This window comes from Dromiciops gliroides, chromosome 3, assembly GCF_019393635.1.
Source record: "Dromiciops gliroides isolate mDroGli1 chromosome 3, mDroGli1.pri, whole genome shotgun sequence".
Lineage (NCBI taxonomy): Eukaryota > Metazoa > Chordata > Mammalia > Microbiotheria > Microbiotheriidae > Dromiciops > Dromiciops gliroides.
The window spans coordinates 647,415,422-647,431,456 of NC_057863.1; the positions used below are offsets into that span (position 1 = coordinate 647,415,422).

General features: G+C 48.5%; 1 protein-coding gene across 1 annotated transcript in view; it reads left to right on the plus strand.

Annotated features, from left to right (window-relative positions):
* Nucleotides 1–16,035, plus strand: part of ERCC1 (ERCC excision repair 1, endonuclease non-catalytic subunit) — a 55,059-nt gene that overhangs the window by 7,631 nt on the left and 31,393 nt on the right. The window contains exon 2 of the mRNA XM_043994526.1: nucleotides 13,524–13,577. The gene's annotated coding sequence lies outside the window, so the exon portion shown is untranslated. The remainder of the gene's footprint in view (nucleotides 1–13,523; nucleotides 13,578–16,035) is intronic.

The window sequence follows — 16,035 nt, forward strand, 5'->3', positions numbered from 1 at the left end:
AGGTTGATCCTTGGACTGGAGAATGAATTCATCTGACAGGCACCCCAAACTCAGCCCTGGCCTTAGACTGAGTCCTGAACCTTGTCCCAAGATGAGCCTTGGCTCCGACCCCTAGTTCTTTTGGGGGCTAGAGGCTCATTCTTGAAGGCCAACCCTGACCTTGACCCCCACCCCAGCACTGACCTCAACTGTACCCTCCATCCAATCTCACTCCCATTCCCACTCCAAGCCTATACTAACTTTTCACTGCAGACACACCCAGAGGCCTGTATCAGACTAACCTTGACCCTGACCCTGACCCTGACCCACACTCTGACCTGATACCCGTTCTGGACTGAACCTTGCCACTGGCTCCTTTCCAAATCTTCATTCCATCCTGAGCCCTCATTTCATCTCCAGGCTGAATTCTGATGCTACCCCTCAAATGAACCCTGACCTGTTCCAGACTGACCTCTGATCTCATGCTGACCCCTGAATCTGGTGACGGACTAAAGCCAGACCAGGAAGCTCCGATGAGCTGGTCCCTGACCCCATCGCTAGAATGAGCCTCCCAGACCCAGTGCTGACCTTGGCTCTAGACTTATCCTTGACCTAGGTCCCTAACTCAGTCCTGATTCCTGGATTCCAGACTGAGCCCTAAACTGGCCACAGGCAGGGTTATCAGTCTGGGGTGAATCTTGCCCCCCATTCCAGGCCTCCTGTTCCCTAACCCCAAGTAGGAAGTTAACATTTGGTTGAGTTTTTGGTGCCTTTAGGAAGGGAGGGTGAAAAATGTGCTTTAATCAAACACCTTGAAACTGGTCCAAAAATCATCTGCAAACAAACTTGAGGGAAGAGGGGTGGAGAGGGCCTGGGTCTCCCCTTGGGTGAAAGGAGGAGACTTTGAGTCACCAACCCTAAGATCCCCGGGGACATTGTACCCCAAGGTGGGGCTGGGAGGGAAACAGGGCCACAAATGATGCAGCAAGAGAGGGAGAAGAAAGCTGCTTCCTGTGGTAATTAATTGTTCTTGCTAAGTAGGTATTAAGCCTCAAGTGATGTGAGTGCCCTTTAAATGCTGGCAGCCTAGAGAAAAGCCCCAGTCAGCTCCTCCTGGTTACCACCCCAGCCCTGACTGAGCTTCTGTGTGAACTGAACCCTGGCCCTCGAAACTCTGGTGGAACCCTAACCCCAGAACCCATCTGGTGATGAGCCTGATGACCAAAAGGAGTCCCCCCCCCCACACCCCGCAGGCACAGACAGAGCCCTGATGCCACATCTGGAACAAACCCTTTCCTGCCAGGCTCTACAAAGACCCCTGACTGAATCCTGGCTCTGGATCCACACAGGCTTTGAGGCCTGCTCTGGGTCCAGACTCACCCTGGTCTCTGGCCCCAAAGTGAACCACACTCCTCGCCACCTTTAGAATTAACCCAGAGTCCTGCTTTAGACTGATCCCTGACGTTGGCCCCACACTCAGCCTTGATCCTTCACCCTGGCCCTACACATAGCCCTGGCCTCTGACCTTGGTCCCACACTTAGCCCTGACCTCTGATCTTGGCCCCCACACTCAGCCTTGATCCCTCACCCTGGCCCCACATTCAGCCCTGATCCTTGACCTTGGCCCCAAACTCAGGCTTGATCTCTGACCTCAGCCTGGATCCTGGCCTCAGTCTTGGACCAATCCCTGATCCTGGCCGCAGGCTGAGCCTTAACTGTCTTCAGACTACATGTGGGTGCCCAATCTGAGCCTTATTTCCAGCCTGGACTAACCCTGAGCCTACCCTGGCCCAAATCTTTGACCTTGGTCTTAGGTTGATCCTTGGACTTCAGCCCTGCCTCTGACTCCAGAATGAACCTGACCCTGGCTCCAGTTTTGGCCCTGGCTCCAGCCTTGGATTCATCTCTGACCCAGGCTTCAGGTTGAATCCATATTGAGCTCTGATTCTCCCACCTAGAACTGGACCCTGAACCCTAGCCTTGGCTCTGTTTCCAGAGCCAGAATTTCAGAACCCTGCTTGATCACAGGCACAATGTGCACTCAAAGAAAGCAACAAGATTAATTAACATCTTACAACAAAGGGGTGGAGATGAGCGAATAAGAACTGAGAGACTGGGGGGCATGAGGCCTTGTGGAGGGAAGGACCCTGGGACCAGTCTGGAAGACCCCCATTAACTACAAATCTACAGACAGAGGTGCGAGGGCAGGGCTAGCCCTGGTCAGGGAGAACCAGTGTGGCTGAAAGTTGGTTCCAGGAGTGGGAGGAAGCAGCTTTGCTGTTCTAATTATTCTTGTGAAATAGGCACTAAACTTAGTTGTCACTATCATTGTAGAAGGAGTCTGTGGCCTTTCAGCATCTTCTCAAAGTCAGAGCCCTGGAACAAAGCCCCAGTCATCCCACCCTAGTTATAATTCTGCCTGACAACATCTCCAGAATGGGCCTGGCTCCCAGCTCTGAAGTGATCCCTGAACCTTATTTTCCAGATTAAAACTTTAAAAAAAAAATAAATCGGGGCAATGAGGGTTAAGTGACTTGCCCAGGGTCACACAGTTAGTAAGTATCAAGTGTCTGAGGTCATGAGGTCAGATTTGAACTCAGGTCCTCCTGAATCCAGGGCTGGGCTTTATCCACTGCGTCACCTAGCTGCCCCTTGTAAAGTACAATATAAATATTAGCTATCATTTTTTCTAGTGTTTTCCTTTCCTTTTGTGTGTGTGTGTGTGTGAAGCAATTGGGGTTAAGTGACTTGCCCAGGGTCACACAGCTAATAAGTGTGTCAAGTATCTGAGGCTGGATTTGAACTCAGGTCCTCCTGACTCCAGGGCCGGTGCTCTATCCACTGCGCCATCTAGCTGCCCTTCAGATTAAAACGACCCCAGTTCTGGATTTACCCTAATACCAGCTCTGAACTGAAATGTGACCTTGGCTACAGACTGGGTTTTTTCTCCCCCCACCCCCCTCAATTGTCAAGTATTTTTTTCTCTTCCTTCCCCCACCCTTGAAAATAAAAATCAGAAGAAAAAGGCCTTGTAACAAATAAGCAGCGTCAAAAGAAATTCCTGTATTAACTATGTTAAAAACGTGTCTCAATCTGCATATTTGTCCATCACCTCTCTGTCTGGGGGTGGGTGACATTCTCCATCATCTGTCACTGGCATCACAGTTGGCTTGTGACAATCTCCGTTTTTTTAAGTCTTTTAAAATTGTCTTTCTTGACGATGTTGTCATTTTCTTGCTTCTGCTCCCTACTCATCAGTTCATACAAGTCTTCCCAGGCTTTTCCAAAACCCCTTCATCATCTCTTCTCCTACAATAGTATTCTATCACACTCCTGTGCCACAGCCATTCCCTAATTGATGGGTGTGAGGTATAATCTGAGCGTCTCTGAGCCTGGAGCAGGGGTGCCTTAGTCTTGAACCCTGGGCCTCCAGGCTGAGGCCTAACACTTGCCCTGCATTTATCCCCGACTCCTGACTATAGGTTGATTTTTTTGACCGGGCCCCAGTCTAGGAATTGACTCCAGTTCAGGCAAAGGCCCAAACCCTGAACCCTGAAACTGACACTCATCCCTAGCCTCTTACTAAGCCACAACCACAGCCCTGGCCTGGGGTGGAAAACATGGTCAGGGTTGGTCACATGCTGTAATAGGATTTGAACCCAGACCTCACTCCAAATCTAGCATTCTTTTTGCCATGTCTCATTTTATAAAGAATGTTGAGTTCTGGAGACTCAGTAAATCCTAGCTCCAGAAAGAGTCTTGCCTATTTTCAGACTGACCCCAGACCCCAGATTCCAGATCCCAACCATGGAGTGAGCCTTAAGCCCAGACTCCCTACCACTCCCAAGGCCCTCTCTCTATCTGTGAAACTGAACCTTGTCCGACTGCTAAGCTCTGAGTCTGGTCTGAGGCCTGGACCCAGACTGACCCTTGACCCTGGTCCCAGACAGACCAGACCCCTGAAATTAGCCCTGTATTGCCCCCAACTGAGGTATGTCACCTCAGGCCTTGACCTGGGCACAGATGCCAGACTCAGCCATGAGTATGTGATCTAAAACCCAAGCCCAGCCTGAGTCCTGTGCCTTATCCAAGACTCTGGCCCAATCAATACAAATCCTAGTCTCTGACAGATCTCTGACTCTCCTTCAGAAACGGAGCACTACCCCAGACAGAATGCCACCGGATTAAGACCCCAGACTCAGCCCTAACCCCGAGGCAGAATTCATCATTCTGGGACATGTGGCAACAAGGGGGAAAAAAATCAAACCAAAGCAAACCTGCTGGTATAAGCATGGAATGTGTCCAAAAACCAATCTCTTAAATTCCTTTGGTGAGAAAAATAGAGACATCTTTACATACAGGGGCCAGGGTGGAAGAAGAGACTTCCGGACAACGGTCCTGAAGGCCAAAGGGCGCTGAAAAGTCACCAGCAAGAGAGAGGGCTGGAATGAGAAGGCAGGCTAGGAAGCATGTCAGGGGGTGGGGGTGGGGCTAGAAACTGCTTACTAGGTAGCTAATTACCCTTGCTAATCAGGTAGTAAACTGGTTTCTCTGATACTGAAGAAGTCCAACTGCTATCAGGGCCCTTTAATATGGCAGCCCTTTGGCAAAGGGCCAACCACCCCCCCCCTTAGTTACACCTTGCTTTCCCATTGACCTTCATCCCACAATGATACTGGTCTTTCACTGAATCCTGATTTCAGCTGTAAACTGAGCTCTCTAGTCCTACATAGAGCCTTGACCTTGGCACTGAACTAAGCCCTGAGCCTGGTTCTGGAATAACCTAGATCCCTGTTCCAGACACATGGCTGATCCTAGCACTGCTCCCTTGGGGCTCAGAATGAGTCTTGAACTTGATCTTCTAGCAAGACCAGGACTGAGTCCTAGACTGATCCTCAACCTTGACCCCAGAGTGAACTCTGAACCCAAAGCTAGAGCCCATCCTTTGGGCACCCGTGACAAGGTATCCAAAACATGACCAAAAATTAATTTGCCTCAAATTCCGGTGGGAGGTGGGAGGGGTGGGAAACAGTTTGGGAAATGAGGCCCCAAGGAGGGAGAAGACCCTAGGACACTACTCTGGAATAACTGAGCTGATGCCAGGGAGTCTATGGGGTGAGGGAGAGGAGGCAGGGCCAGGACAGTGAGAAGCTCACCCGGGGTGAGGTACAGTGAGGCAGTGGGAGTGGGAGGAAGCTGTTTCCTATTTTAGCTAATGATCCTTGGTAATTAGTGTGAAGTAGCTGATGCTATGGTGAAGAAGCCTTCGGGCAGAGTCCAGGACAACCAACCTTAGTTATAACTCTGGTTGACTGCAGGCCCAGAATGACCCCTGACCCTGGCACCACATGGAATCCTGACTCTGCCGGAGTCCTGAATAGGGAGCCTCTGCTAAGCTTCCCCTCCCGCCTCTCTGACTGAGTCCTGACCCATATTTGCAGTGGAATACAGACTGCAACTCTAGATTGTGCCCTGATACCAGACAGGACCTTGATGTGGGGGGGGCTCACGCTCATCTCTGACCCTTGCTTCATCAGGAGCCACAAATCCAGGGGAGATGTGGACTTGGCAGGAGATTTAGCCCTTCTCAGACTGAGTCTGCCCCTATCATCCCCTCATTCAGTCAACTCTGGTGGCTTCCTATCCCCTCCAGGATCAAAACCAACAATCTCCTATTTGTCTTTTAAAGCCTTTCTTTCTTTCCTTCTTTCCTTCTTTCCTTCTTTCTTTCTTTCTTTCTTTCTTTCTTTCTTTCTTTCTTTCTTTCTTTCTTTCTTTCTTTCTTTCTTTCTTTCTTTCTTCCTTCCTTCCTTCCTTCCTTCCTTCCTTCCTTCCTTCCTTCCTTCCTTCCTTCCTTCCTTCCTTCCTTCCTTCCTTTCTTTCTTTCTTTCTTTCTTTCTTTCTTTCTTTCTTTCTTTCTTTCTTTCTTTCTTTCTTTCTTTCTTTCTTTGGTGAGCAATGAGGGTTATGTGACCAGAGTCACACAGCTAGTAAGTGTCCAGTGTCTGAGGTTAGATTTGAACTCAGGTCCTCCTGAATCCACTTTATCCACTGTACCACCTAGCTGCCCTCTGACTACCCCCTTTTAAAGCCTTTTATCAGCTGCCCCCTCTCCCCTTTCCAGTCTCCATATACTCTGTGATCCAGAGACACTGACCTCCATGTTCTTCCTCACACCTGACCATCTGCCTCCTGACCGGGCATTTTTGCTGGCTGTTCCTCAAGGCTAGAACCATCTCCCTCCTTATGTCTTCCTCCTGCTTCTTAGGGTCTTAGCCAAAGTCTCACCTTCAGCAAGACTTTTCCCAGCTCCCCTCAATCCCTCTGAGATTATATCTAATAATATCCTTTTATGTATCTTACTTGTACAAAAGACCTTGTCTCCCCCATCAGACTGTGAACTCCTTGAGGGCAGGTGTTTTTTTGCCTTTTGTTGTATCCCCAGGGTTTAGAAGAGTGCCTGACACTCAGGCACCTTGGGGGTGCAGTGGGTAGGTAGATCGCTGGACCTGAAAACCGAATTCAAATCTGACCTCAGATACTAGCTGTGTGACCCTAGGAGAGTCAATTAACCTCCATCCCCCATTTCTTCCCTTGTAAAATAGGGGATAATAGGGTTGTTATGAAGTTCAGATGAGATGTTTGTAAAGTGTTTAGCACAGCACCTTGCCCATATGTTGTTCTTCAGTTATGTTTGACTCTTCTTGACCCCATATAGGCAAAGATACTGGAGTGGTTTGACATCTCCTCTAGCTCATTTTGTAGATGAGGAAACTGAGGCAAACATAGTTAAGTGACTTGCCCAGGGTCACACAACTAGTAAGTGTCTGAGGCTGGATTTGAAGTTAGGAAGATGAATCTTCCTGACTCGGAGACAGGCACTCTATCCACTGGGCCACCCGGCCGCCTGGCATATATAGCAGCTGCTTAATAAATGCTTATTGACTGACTGACAGAAGCCAGGACAAGATGGCAGACTCATAAGATCCAGTGAGGCTGGTGCCAGGGAAGCTGCAGAGTGAGGGAGGGAAAAGCTGAAAGGAGGATGTAGTCTCATCTAGAAGGGAGGGAGCAGGGAGCTTGCTTCTTCAGCTTTTGGACTAGTAGGTGGACATTGGATGTGGAGTCAGGAAGACCTGGATTCACATCCTGCTTCTTACTTAACTGCCTGTGTGACCAGAGGCAAGTCACATGACATCACTTATCTGTAAATGTGGGTGAAAATGTCCCCTACCTCATTGCATTATTGTGAGGACCAAACAACTCTTTGCAAACCTTAGCTGTTATGCTTATTTCATTATTTGATTTGTTTGTTTGGTTTTTTTGTTTGTTTGTTTTTGTAGGGCAATGGGGGTTAAGTGACTTGCCCAGGGTCACACAGCTAGTAAGTGTCAAGTGTCTGAGGCCAGATTTGAACTCAGGTCCTCCTGAATCCAGGGCTGGTGCTTTATCCACTGCACCACCTAGCTGCCCCCTGGTTATTTCATTATTTGAACTAATTCTGTGTTAAGCCTAGTTCTTTTTCTGAGAGAGCCCAAGTGCTGTCTAGATTTCAGGGACCTGAGCCAAAGTCCTAGTCACCCTGCTTTCCCAGACTGAGCTTTGACCCTGGTCCTACACCAAGTCCTGATTGAATTCAGAGCCTGGTCTCCACCTGACCCTTGACCCCAGCTCAAGACTAGGCCCCAAGCCCAGCCCTGGAAGAAGCCTTGACTCCTCCTCCAGATTTTGACCCGACCCCCAGAACCCAGCCAGAAATCAGTGCCTAGACAAAGCCTTGAATATGGGCCAAGACTGGCCTTTGATCTTGATCCCAGGCAGAGTTAGACTGAGCTCTAACTTCAGCCCCCAATGAAGCCTTGACCCCACCGGTCTTGGATTGTGCCCTGAGCCCAGCTATGGAAGGAACTCTGATTCAATTTCATAAGCATTTACTTTATTAAGTGCCTGCTCCGTCCCTGGCCTTAGGCCAGGTACTGGGGATACAAAGAGTGCCTGTCTTTTAGCAGCTTCCTGCTCCTGTCTAAGACTCACCTGGAGAGAAACAACCCAGAACACAGGGCTCAGACTTGGCCTTGGCCCCAGATGAAGCCTTGAATCTGGCCCTAGATCTTAGCTTGACCCTGACTTCAGACAATCTGGACCTTGGCTAGCCAGCATCCCAAGCACTGACTTCAGCCTTGGACAGAACCCTTCCTATGGTGCCAGACTGGGTCTTGACTTTGACTCCAGACTGAGTCCTATGATCAGATCTTGGACTGTGACCCCCGCCCCAGACTGAGCCCTCAAGATTTGGTCTGAACCCTAATGCTGGCCTCTGACTGAGCCTTGGCTTCCCCCATCCATCTCGTCTGCTCTTCCAGTCTGGTGTGCTCCCCATCCCTCCTCTCTCATCCCTTATCTTTCTTTCTTTTTTTTTGTGAGGCAATTGGGGTTAAGTGACTTGCCCAGGGTCACACAGCTAGTTAAGTGTCTGAGGCTGGATTTGAACTCAGGTCCTCCTGAATCCAGGGCCCGGGCTCTATCCACTGTGCCACCTAGCTGCCCCTCATCCCTTATCTTTCTACAAAGGTCTTCATGGGCTTCTTAAAACTCCTCCAGGGAGGCTTCTGAGCTGCATCCCAACCAAGTGACCTCTCCTTCTACAGCTCCCAGGATAAAGCCCATCCTTGAGTCCTGTAAGGTTCTCAAAGGGTTCTTGAGATTGGAGGAGTCTGAACACCCCTTCTAGATTAGACCCTCCCTCCCTTACCCCCTCTCTAGGCTAATACATAGGGCTTAGACAAGTGTCCCCAGAGAGATCACCTAGTCCAGTCCTCTCGTTCTACAGTTTGAGAAAACCCAGGGCCAGAGAAGTTAAATGATTCATCCAAGGTCATTTAGGTAGTCACTGAAGGACTAGTGTCTTCTGACTACAAACCAGCATCTTTTTGACACAATGTCTCTCTGTGTGGAATGGAGACACGGAGGGATAGAAATACGGGGCGATAATAAGGATGGGAGATAGACGGAAAGATACAGATGTTACAGTGGAAACGAAAAGAGATTCAGGGTATGAAAAAAATGGGGCCAAGAGATTCAGGATAGAAATGGAGGGATGAATAGGACAGAGATAAAGACTGGGGATGGGTAAGATAAGATGGGGATGGCAGAGAAGAGAAATGGAAAATGAGGGGGCAGACGGAGGGTGGAGGGACGTGGGATGGAGGGAGAGGGAGATGGGATGGGGAGTTGGGGATGGGGGCATAGGGGTGGAAAGACAAACGAGGGAGACAGGAGGAGGGGGACCGAGAGAGGATTTCGGAGGGAGGACGGAGGGCTGAGGGGATGGAGGAAGAGGGGATGGGGGAGGGCGAGGGACAGGCTGGAAGGCTTGCGATCAAGGGCTGGGCTGGGTAGCCAGAGATGGAAAGCTGGGGGCTGGAGAGGTGGGGCGCGGGGGGCTGCGGGCCGGGGCGGGGGAGGGTGTCGTGAGCAGCGCCGGGAGGCTCGGGCTAAGGCCTCCGGGGCGCTCCCCCCTCCTCCCCTTCCGCTCCCCGGAAGCGCTGAGTCGCTTTGCCATATCTGGCGGCGGCTATTTCAGGCGCAGCTCGGAGCGGGGATGTTATTTTTAGGCGCCGCCCGGGGTAAAAATGGATCGCGCCTCGCTCTCTGCCGGGGTGCGCGCTCGTGCGTGGCCCCGCGGGCTTCGAGGACGCGCGCGGGGGGCCAGACTGCGGGATGGGAGGGCCCCGACCCCCGGAGCCCGGACCCTCGATCCCCTAGAGCTAAAGCACTGAAGAGCGGGCCGAGCCAGATGTAGGGGTCCCGGGGCGAGCACCCCGCGTGGAGCCAGGCCCGGAGGGCTGGCACGCCGGGAGGCAGACCCCACTTGGAGCCAAGGTCGGAGCGTCGGGAAGCGGACCCAGCGTGGAGCCAAGGTCCGGGCGTCGGGAAGCGGACCCAGCGTGGAGCCAAGGTCAGGGCGTCGGGAAGTGGACCCAGCGTGGAGCCAAGGTCGTGGCGTCGGGAGGTGGACCCTGCGTGGAGCCAAGGTCGGGGCGTCGGGAAGTTGAGCCTGGGCTGGGCGCCGGGAGGAAGACCCCGAGTAAAGCCTGGGCCAGTCCCCTGGGAAGTGGGACCCTGGACACCGGGAGGCTGTCGTCCGCGGAATATTCCAGGGCTCTGAAGAAGCTTCTGTGTTGGCTTGGGGGGGCCGAGTTTGGGGCTTGGTCACAGTACCCTCTCGTGGCCCTTCGTGGGATCGCAGGCAGAAGCTTGGCTCGGATCTGAGGGGGAGGTGCTTAAGGGCCCCCTTGCTAGCGGATCTCGGGGAGGAAGAGTTTTAGAAGTGAGATCTGTCTTGATCTGGATCCTCCAAGACTGCCGGCCTTGTAAACTCGCGGAATCCTAGAATTCTATACAGTGTTGGAGTCGGGCGCAGACTCATAGAAGGTCATGGTGAATCTTAAACTGGTGCGATCTTAGGATCTTGGACTCACGTCCAAAGAATGTTAGAAGCGCAGACTCACAGAACCAAAGAATTCCCGACTCGGCCTCCCCAAATCAAAGAATGTTAGCATCAGACTCGGGATCAGAACTGTAAAATCTTAGCCCTAAACAATCGTGGGCCCTTAGAGTCTCAGACTCATAATCAAAAGAATCCTAGAATTTTAGATCCAGAATCAAAGAATGTTAAAATCTCCCACTTAAAGAATCTTGGAATCACGGAATCATAGAATTTCAGGCTCGAGGTCATTGAATAACAGTTTGAGAGGTGGAAGTGACCTCATGCATTAAGCATGCATTAAATGAATCTCCATTATAAGGTTGGCTGCAAATGGTCATCCAGTCTCTACTTGAAACTCTTAAAGAAGGGGGAACTGGGGCAGTGAGATGGTGCAGTGGATGGAGCGCTGACCCTGAAGTCTGGCGGATCTGAGTTCAAATTCAGCCTCAATTACTGGCTGTATAACCTTGGGCAAGTTATTTAACCCAAATTGCCTCAAAAAAAAAATAATAAAGAAGAGGGAACCCAGTACTGTTTAAGTCATCCCATTCCACTTTGGGGTAGTTCTTTTTGTGTGTGTGTGAGGCAATTGGGGTTAAGTGACTTGCCTAGGGTCACACAGCTAGTAAGTGATAAGTGTCTGAGGCCGATTTGAACTCAGGTCCTCCTGACTCCAGGGCCGGTGCTCTATCACTGCGCCACCTAGCTGCCCCCTGGGGTAGTTCTAATTGTTAAGTTTTTCCTAATATCAAGTCTAAATCTGCCTCTTAGAACTAACTTGCTTATGGTTCTGGGTTCAGATAGAACAAGGGTCCTCTTGAAAAGACAACCCTTCACCTACTGGAAGATCATGTACGCTGGCCTTCCCTTTTTCCCAGTCTTCTCCAAGCTAGATAATCCTAGTTCTATCAACTCAGGCTACTGTGATATGGATTTGGCTCTCCTGGCCAAATCATCTGGACATTCTCCACATAGGATCTTAGACTTGGAGGGTTATCAGTTCATGGGCTCACAGAATCAATGCATGCTAGAACAAGAGGCTCAGAACTGAGAAATGTAAACACCTCATTTGATTATCCAACAGATATATATTAAGCATCTGCTGAATGCAAAGTACTGTACTTTTTATCATTGAGGGAGATGTAGTTTGTCCTTCATTCTGGAAGAGGACCATGACATCAGGAGGTAATATCATGACTTGCAGTGAGTTGGACTTAAGTGAGGCAGGGCTGTGCAAGGTCACCAACTTAACTTGCTCCTACAGAGCCATCTGGGTCCAGTGGTGAGATATAGTTCAGTAAAGCACCGGCCTTGGATTCAGGAGAACCTGAGTTTAAATCCAGCCTCAGACAATTGATATTTACTAGCTGTGTGACCCTGGGCAAGTCACTTAACCCCCATTGCTCTGAAAAACAAAACAAAACAAGATATAGTTCAGGACCACTGGAGATGGCCCCAGATTTTGGGGTTAAATGACTTGCCCAGGGTCACACAGCTAGTAAGTGTCAAGTGTCCAGTGTCTAAGCCAGATTTGAACTCAGGTCCTCCTGACTCTAGGGCAAGTGTTCTATCCACTCTACCAGGGTTGGGTAAGACCCAGTCTCTGCTCTCATAGTTCCCAATCCAGTAGGGACATAAAACCAACAAAGGTCACTTTTATTAGATGATAATAGCAATAGGGATGCTCTATAACAGCTAGAATTTATATAGTACCTCTTATGTGCCAGGCACTGTGTAACAATTACTAATCTCATTTGATCCTCACGATAACCCAGGGAAGTTGTTGTTCAGTTGTCTCCAACTCTTTACGATCCCATTTGGGGTTTTTCTTGGCAAAGACACTGGAGTGATTTGCCATTTCCTTCTCCAGCTCATTTTTTTTTTTTTTGTTTTTTTTGTTTTTTTTTTGGTGGGGCAATGAGGGTTAAGTGACTTGCCCAAGGTCACACAGCTAGTGTCAAGTGTCTGAGGCTGGATTTTGAACTCAGGTGCTCCTGAATCCAAGGCCAGTGCTTTTTCCACTGAGCCACCTAGCTGCCCCTCCAGCTCATTTTACAGATGAGAAAACTGAGGCCAACAGAGTAAAGCAACTTGCCTAGGGACACACAGATAGTAAGTGTCTGAGGTCAGATTTGAACTCAGGAAGGTGAGTCTTCTTGCCTCCCAGCTCAGCATTCTATTCCCCTGATGCGGGCTAGGGGCTATGATTATCCCTGTTTTATGTATGAGAAAACTGAAGCAAATGGAGGCCAAGTAATAGACCCATGGTCAGTCAGCCAGTAAGTGCCTGAGGCTGGATTTGAACTCAGGTCTTTCTGACTCCAGTTCCAGGGCTCAAATCCACAGCACACCCTAGGGTTTTTTTTTGTTTTTTTAGTGAGGCAATTGGGGTTAAGTGACTTGCCCAGGGTCATACAGCTAGTAAGTGTTAAGTGTCTGAGGCTGGATTTGAACTCAGGTCCTCCTGACTCCAGGGCCGGTGCTCTATCCACTGTGTCATCTAGCTGCCCCTGCACCCTAGGTTTTTAATCTTTCCTGATGGAGGATGATGAAGGTTGATTGGAGGAGGTGGTACTTGAGATGGACTTTAGTGGGTAGCTTAGGAAATCAGCAGGAAAAGAGGGGAAAAAAGTGAGGACAAGGGGACAGAGGGAGCTACCCCAGTTGAATTAGGATGTAAAGTGTTAAGGGAAAAATAGAAGGTAAAACTGAAAATGAAGAGTGACCAGCAGATTGCAGAAGGCCTTGAATAATAGGAAAAAGAATTTGAATTTTCTTTCCTTTTTTTGGTGAGGCAATTGGGGTTAAGTGACTTGCCCAGGGCTAGTAAGTGTTAAGTGTCTGAGGCTGGATTTGAACTCAGGTCCTCCTGACTCCAGGGCTGGTGCTCTATCCACTGTACCACCTAGGGGCCCCTTGAATTTTATTTCACAGGTAACAAGGGCCACTGAAGCCTTAGACAGTCATAGAAATGGTAGCACACCCCACATCCACATCTCAGAGACACATTGTACCTCCACTGAAGGTAACTTGCATTTGCTCTCTGATTTGGTAGATGGTGGTGAAGAAAGTCTTCCACTGAACAATCCATCCTGATGCGGCCAACCAGGTGAGGTGCCTCTTGAAGTTTTGCTTGTCTGCCTGACAAGCAATGCCCATCCCCTCTCCCATTCTTGGATCCTTTCCAGCATGGTAAAACCCATTAGATATCAAAGTCTGTTGGCTTTGCTTTCAGGAACCCCACTCCACCCCCTGGCCCTGGTGAGGAATTTGAGGGAGATCAATATGCAAGTCTGGAACTGATAAAGAAAATTCAATTAAAAGACCTTAAATAACCAACCAGACAGCTAACTTAACACTGCTCACTCCCCATCACAAAATCAGCTACCCACATGCCAGTCAAACTGACTAGAATATACTAGAACGTTCTGGTAACAGAACCCAAGGTCTCTTCTTCTCATACATTTGTAATTGTTTGAATAAGTGACCGGCAATACTTCTAGAACATTCTAAACCCTTGAGACCGATTGTTTTTACTAATTTGCCAAGATTTAGTGCCACAAATATATGACAAACTTGCTTCCCCCTTTGGAATTATAATTAAAAAAAAATTTTTTGTGGGGCAATGAGGGTTAAGTGACTTGCCAAAGGTCACACAGCTAGTGTCAAGTGTCTGAGGCTGGATTTGAACTCAGGTCCTCCTGAATCCAAGGCCGGTGCTTTATCCACTGAGCCACCTAGCTGCCCCTGGAATTATAATTTAATGCACAAAACCATTTTTGTGGTGTGGCTGTGTTGGGCTGTCTGGTAAAGCCTAATAAATTGTGGTTTGTTGCCTACATTTCTTTCTTTCTTTCTGTGTTTCTTTTTTGTTTTCTGTTGTCAAGGTTAAGCGACTTGCCCATGGTTATGTGGTTAGCAAGTGTCTGAGGTTGGATTTGAACTCAGGTCTTCATAACTCCAGGGCTGCCCCTGTTGCCTATATTCCTAATGTTAGCAAATGCTCAATTTCAGTTAGAGGTGTCATTTTCTCCTGTTCAGGTTCACAGCCCCTTCCCCAAATCTATTCCCAGATCCTTTCAAAACCTTGATTTAGTGCAAGCTTTGTTACCTGATGTAGGATTCTCTGGTCTCCCCTTGAGAGGGTATACAAACCCCCTTTTTTCTCTGTAAAATGATAATTCTTTTTTTGGGGGGCAATGAGGGTTAAGTGACTTGCCTAGGTTCACACAGCTAGTGTCAAGTGTCTGATGCCAGATTTGAACTCAAGTCCTCCTGAATCCAGGGCAGGTGTTTTATCCACTGTGCTACCTAGCTGTCCTCTAAAACCACAATTCTTGACCAGAAAGGGGAGATCCATGTTGCGACTAGTCTAGGAACATATGTAATTAATACATGTGTGTTTCTAATAGATCTGAAGGCTAATTGCATCATGGAGTGACTCAGTTTACCTGCTTCAGACTGAAGTGAGACTCTTTTTTTTGTGTGGGGGGCAATGAGGGTTAAGTGACTTGCCCAGGGTCACACAGCTAGTAAGTGTCAAGTGTGTGAGGTCATATATTAACTCAGATCCTCCTGAATTCAGGGCTGGGAGACTCTTGAAGGACTCAAGGGAGAATCTCAGACTCCTAGAAGAGAATCTGTACAATCAACAAACATTTATCAAACATCTTCTATGTACAAGTCACTGGGGATACAGATGATTGATCAATTAGCATTTATTAAGGGCCTAAATGATGAGAAATGGCACTCTCCCTGGCCTTGGGCGCTGTCATCCCCAAATCAGTTTTAGAGCTGCAAAGGTGCTTAGAGATCCCTTAGTTCAGCCTCTTTATTTTCTAGATGGGTAAACTGAGGTGCAGAGAAAGGAAGCTAATTATCGCACATATAAGTTTTATATATATATATATATATGTACATACACAGAAACACACAAATAAAACCCCAGAACATATACATGATGTGTATTCTGGGTTTTTACTATATGTACATACACATATGTGTGCATATACATGGACAGCTAGGTGGCTCAGTGGAGAGACCTGCTGGGCTTGGACTTAGGAAGGTCTGAGTTCTAATCCTGCCTCAGGTACTTCCTAGCTGGGTACTGGGCAAGTCACTTAATCCCATTTACCTCAGTTTCCTCATCTGTAAAATGAACTGGAGAAGGGAATAGCAAACCACTTCAGTATCCTTGCTAAGAAAACCCCAAAGGGGGTCACCCAGAGTAGCACATGACTGAAAAACAACAAATATATATGTGTGTGTGTATATATATATATATATATGTATGTCTACACATACATATATATACACACATGTATATGTTCTGAGCTTTCACCTTATACTCAGGAAATTGATAAATACGATGGGAATATTCCAGAATAATCATAACTAATGTTTATATAACATTTACTATATGCCAGGTACTATACTAATCCCTTTCCAATTCTGATCTCATTTGAGCCTCACAAAAACCCTGGGGGGGGGTGCTATTATTATCCCATTTTACAGATGAGGAAACTGAAGGAGACAGAATTTAACTGATTTGCCCAGGGTCACACACT